The following is a 5,634-nucleotide window of genomic DNA, read 5'->3' as shown; positions in this document are numbered from 1 at the left end:
GAAGGTAGAGAACAGTTGATACAGGGTCAAGCTGTTCCTTTTCTTTTAAAGTTACTTTTAAAAAACATAGACTACTTCAGGCATACAAAGAAAGCATAAGGAATATTAAAGAATCAAAGTGTTACGTGGTTATTAAAACATGTGCATTCTTCCACAAGCCTGACCGTCTCTCTGCTAGGTGTCACATCCTGAATTTGGTGTTTCTTCTTCTCATGCATGTTTTTACAAGGTACTAGATACAAATGTATTCCTAGACATAAATGGAATTGCAGTCCATGTTTTTTACCCTCTTTATCAGTTTCTGGATGTACAGTACATTATTGTTCACTGTAAGCACAATGTGGTAGAAATTTCCATCTAGCACCCCTGAAACTTTATACCCACTGAACAGCGGCTTCTCATTTCCCCTAGTAACCCTCATTCTTCTTTGAGCTTTTATGAGTTTGACTCTTTGGGATACTTCTTATACATGGACATCATGCAGTATTCATCCCTCTGCGATGGGCTCCTTTCACTCAGCATAATGTCCTCAGGGTCCTTCCATGTTACGGCAGGATTTCTTCCTTTTTAAAAAGCTAATTAATATTCCATTGTAAGTATGTATCACATTTTCTTTATTCATTCATCTATTGATGGACATTTAGATTGTTTCCAGCTCTCTGCTGCTGTGAACCATGCTGCAGTGAACGTGGAAGTGCACGTATCTCTTTGAAATCCTGATACCCTATGTTTTAGATAAATATCCAGAGGTGGGATTGCCGGATCATAGGGTAGTTCTATTTTTAATATTTTAAGGAACCTCCCTACTGTTCTCCATAGTAGCTGAACCATTTTAGATTCCCAACAGGGGTTCCTGTTTTTTCACATCTTCACCACCACTTGTTATTTTTTTGTTCTTTTTTAAAAAGATTTCATTTTATTGTTTTATTCTTTTAAAGTAATCTCTCCACCCAGCATGGATCTTGAACTCCCAACCCCGAGGTAAGGGTTGCATGCTCCACTGAGTGAGCCACCCAGCTGCCCCTGTGGGGTTTTTTCCTTCCTTTCTTTTTTTTTTTTTTGATAATAGCCATTTTAACAGGTGTGAGGTGATACCTCATTGTGGTTTAATTTGCATTTCCCTGATGATTAGAGGCTGAGCATCTTTTTATAATACCTGTTGGCCATTTGTATGTCTTCTTTGGAGAAATTTCTGTCTGTGTCTTTTGCCCATTTTTAATAATGTCTATCTATCTATCTATCTCTCTTAATCTGTATTTGCTTTTCAGTTGTAGAGGTCCTTATATATGTGGATATTAACTTCTTACCCCATATGTGGTTTGCACATATTTTCTCCCATTCTCTAGGTTTCCTTTCTACTCTGTGGATTGTATCCCTTGCTGTGCAAAATCTTTTTAGTTTTTGGAGTCCCACTTGTCTGTTTTTGCTTTTGTTGCAGGACCTGTGTTGTGAAGCTTTCCCCCTATTTGGAGGTGGGGGGTGGGTGCTAGAACCTTTTTAATATAATTGTACCTGTCTGCCATATCCAGGAAGATAGGGGTTTATGCATGTATAACTTTTCCGGTTAACATCTGTAAGCATACGTGACAGTGATCTCAATTTATAAATTCATCAGGGTCAGAACAATTGACCATTGTCTCTTTACTGCTGGGCTTACGCAGTACATGACAGAGGCATTAATGTCCTCTTTGCTCACCTCCAGCCAAAGGTAATCTTTTTAGGTAAGTACTCAGTTGCTCCGAATTTTGCTTAGAATTATAACCTGTTGAATCACAGAAGAACCCCTGCAGAGGTGGAGTTCAAGGTTGCATACAGTAACAAGAGATCACAGTTTTCAAGTGTAGCACAGATTAAAACCCACAGATCAGCATTTCTGTCAAACACACACTGATTACCTCTTAAACTGCATACGGACTCCATTAGAACACGATTTTTAAAATAGTGCATCTAGGACAATCTGTCACCCAATTCACACAGCCCTGAGAAGTTGTTCAGTGCCAGCTACCACTTGGTCATGAAACATGAGTGAGCTTGAGGCTCTGTCCATTCCTAAGATTCAACCACAGATTGGAGAAAGCATCGGAACACCTCTACGCCCTCCTTTCCCTCACAACTTAGTTTGGGGGTGTTGGGTTGCGCGTGGCTGGAATGCTTTTGATCACTTTGCAAGTCAGGAAAGCCAGTGATCTACAACTATGCCAGGATCGCGAGTAGACTGGTTTGTCCATTTCAGGCTGCTGGTTGGTAAGGCCTCTAAGGCCCTTCATTCTTCCTTCTGAGACTCCTGAAACGTCGATCAGAAGGTGAGTCTCAGCATCATCCCATCTAACTCTTCGAACCAACGTGTGGCTGGAACTGGAACATCCAGCCCCGTATATTTAAACATCACCTACAAAATGGGGTTCTACAGGTCTTCACAAAACCTGGAATTTCCAGGAGGATGCCTGGTCTTTATAATCCAAGCAGTCAGCATTGAAGTTAAGCTTCCAGGAAGCAGTTTAGTCCTTGAAATCCAAGCGATCAGTGGTTGAGTTAAAACGCAACCTTGAGGCTCCACATCCCTGGGCAGATTGAGAAGCTAAGGACTCATTGAGACGGCTGGTGACTGCATTGGGACCCGTGGGGCCGAATGTGCTCCCTGGTCCAGGAAGCCGGTGACACATAGGGGTCAGATAAGATCCACAGTCCATGGCCCCAAAGTAGGACGCTGAGCAGCGTATCCTTGACTGTAAACTGAAGCCTGAGTGTGGGTCATGGGGTAGTGCTTCTGTATGCAGGAAGAGGAGGCGGACGAGGGATCTGACTGGGGAGACAGAATTTGGAGTCCAGATAGACATAGGAGCCCTGCTGCTGGAAATGGCTGGGACCGACGTGCTAGGGGAGGGAGTTAATTGGCCACTGGTTCCCCTCTGTGAACTCAATTCCTAAGCTGGAGATGTCTTCTTTTTGGCAAGTCTGACTTTGTTTTGACCTCTGCCTGTTGTCTGCTTGATGGTGGCACTTAGCCCTTTGATTCTTAAACCATACCTGCGCCCCAGACCCCTGGGCAAGTTGGTTTTCAGCACCACCTCTTCTGCATGATGTCTGGGGACCAGGTCTTAGCAAACAGTGCTTCAAGCACATCTAGTCGCACCTGGGTGAACGTTGTCCTCTCCTGACACAACCTGGGGGGGAGGTGGGTGGTGGCCAGGTAGCCCCCTGAGGAGCGGCCCCAAGTGGTTAGACTCAGCCCATTGACTGTGTGAGGCAGTTGCTTAAGATGAGCCATTGTGCCAGGGTTATTGGGAGGTGCACTGTTGGCCCAGGTCAGGAGTACCCAGATGCAAGGTCACACTTCTCCTGGGGTGGACAGGCTCTGGGGCCTTGGTGGGTTGTTTGGAGTGCAGGAGCTGAGGGCAGGACACCTAAGGGCAGGACAGACAGACAGAGGTTCTGTTTCGGGCCTCCTCTTCCTGCTTTTCTTCTAGGAGTGGTCCAGCTCCAGGCCTTAGGTTTGTCTTTAATCCATTTTGAGTTGACTTTTGTGTGTGGTGTAAGATAAGGGTCCAGTTTCCTTCTTTTGCGTGAGGAGATCCAGTTTTCCCAAGGTTATTTATTGAAGACATTGTCCTTCCTCTTTTGTGTCCTTTCCCTCTTGGCACCCTCACTGAAGATCAGTTGACCGTAAATATGTGGGTGTACTTCTGGGCTCTCTCTTCTGTTCCCTCGGTCTACATGTGTGTCGTAATGCCAGCACCAGTTTGGAAAGAATTTGCTTTACTACTTTATTTTTTTAAAAGATTTTTTATTTATTTATCCGACAGATAGAGAGACAGCCAGCGAGAGAGGGAACACAGGCAGGGGGAGTGGGAGAGGAAGAAGCAGGCTCCCAGCAGAGGAGCCTGATGCGGGGCTTGGTCTCAGGATACTGGGATCCCGCCCTGAGCCGAAGGCAGACGCTTAGTGACTGCGCCCCCAGGCGCCCCTGCTTTACTACTTTTAAATATTTGGTAGAATCAGTGAAGCTATTTGTCCTGGGCTTTTCTTTGTTGGGAAGCTTTGAATTATTGATTCAGCCCCTTTACAAATTCTAGATCTGTTCAAATTTTCTATTTCTTCTTAATTCAGGCTTGGTAGATTGTGTATTTCTAGGATTTTTCCCATTTCTTCTAGGTTGTGCAATTTGTTGTATAGTTCACAGTAGTCTTTTATGATCCGTTTTTTATTTCTGTGGCATCAGTAATGTCTCTTCTTTTATTTCTGATTTTATTTATTTGAGCATTCTTTTTTTTCTTAGTCTAGCTAAAGGCTTGTCAGCTTTGTCGCTCTTCAACTCTTAGTTGTGTTATTTCCTATTTGTCTGCTCTTTGGTTTATTTATGCTCTAATCTTGCTTTGGGCTTAGTTTGCTCTTTTTCTAGGTTCTTGAGATATAAAGTCAGCTTATTTATATGGGATCTTACCTCTTTCTTAAGGTGGGTCTCCATCACTATGAACCTGCCACCTGAGGTCTGCTTCTGTTGCATCCCCTAAGTTTTAATATGTTGTGTTTTCATTTTTGTTTTTTCTCAGGATATTCTCTAATCTCCCTTTGCATTTCATCTGTGACCCATCGGTTGTTCAAGAGCGTGTTACTTAATTTTCACAGGCTTGTGAATTTTCCAGTTCTCCTTCTGCTTTTGATTTCTGGTTTCATTCCACTGTGGTCAGAAAATATACTTGGTATGATTTCCGTCTTCCTAAATTTGTGTGGTACATGTTTTCAAACAAGATATAAATTGTATCTGTTGAAAGCAAGTAGAGCTCCAAGGAAAGCAGACTCTGTGGAAGGAGATGAACATGCGGGAAGTTTACTAAGGAAATTTTAGGATTAACACCCATGAAAGAGGTGGAAGCAGGGTGGGGTGCAGAGAGAGGCTGGGCCGCAGTGCAGTCACAAGGAAGGCCTCAGCACATCCTGAGGGGAGCACAGGAGGAGGGATCGCCTTCAGAATTGTCCCAGGTTTGAGTGAGGGGCCATGCATGGAGCAGTAACTGGATGCAGGCTGCCCCTGGAGAGGAGACATCACTTGGGTGAGGCGACCCTTCGCAGCTGAGAGCTGTCAGCCGGCAGCACTCCCAGTAGCTGGGGGAGGAAACCCGGCAGCGCTAAAGGAGGCCTTGCGGCACCAAGAGCTCAGGGTTCATTACAGTGTATGTTGTATGTACTGGACTTGCCTTTTTGGCCCAGTGTTATGTTTTTGAGATTTACTCATATTAATGTCTATAGCTGTAGTCACTCATTTTATTGTCTTAATAGTATTCAGTGTTATAAATATCTCACAATTTTTTTTTAGAAACTCATTTATTTGAAAGAGAGAGAGCGGGAGCATGGGTAGGGGGAGGGCAGAGGGAGAGAGAGAGAATCTCAGGCAGATTCCCCACTGAGCCCAGCGTGGGGCTCGATCTCATGATTCTGAGATCATGACTTGAGCTGAAACCAAGAGTCGGGTGCTCAACCAACTGAGCCACCCAGGTGCTCCTAAATTCACAATTTTTAAACACATTTCCCTATTGACATATGTTGAAGTGTTGTAATTTTTCACTATTGAAAAAAATGTGGCTATGAACATTATCTCCTTAGTGCATGCACTTCGTGGTTTGTATAACCAGAAAA

The 5,634-nt window shown here is 43.9% G+C and overlaps 1 pseudogene; it reads right to left on the bottom strand.

Moving 5' to 3' along the window:
* Positions 1–2,414: 2,414 nt before the first annotated feature.
* Positions 2,415–3,268, bottom strand: LOC100479964 (annotated as a pseudogene).
* Between the last annotated feature and the right edge of the window lie 2,366 nt (positions 3,269–5,634).

Source organism: Ailuropoda melanoleuca, chromosome 1, assembly GCF_002007445.2.
Source record: "Ailuropoda melanoleuca isolate Jingjing chromosome 1, ASM200744v2, whole genome shotgun sequence".
Classification (NCBI taxonomy): domain Eukaryota; kingdom Metazoa; phylum Chordata; class Mammalia; order Carnivora; family Ursidae; genus Ailuropoda; species Ailuropoda melanoleuca.
The sequence above is the reverse complement of the archived record's forward strand: the minus strand, read 5'-3'. Positions and strand labels throughout refer to the sequence as shown.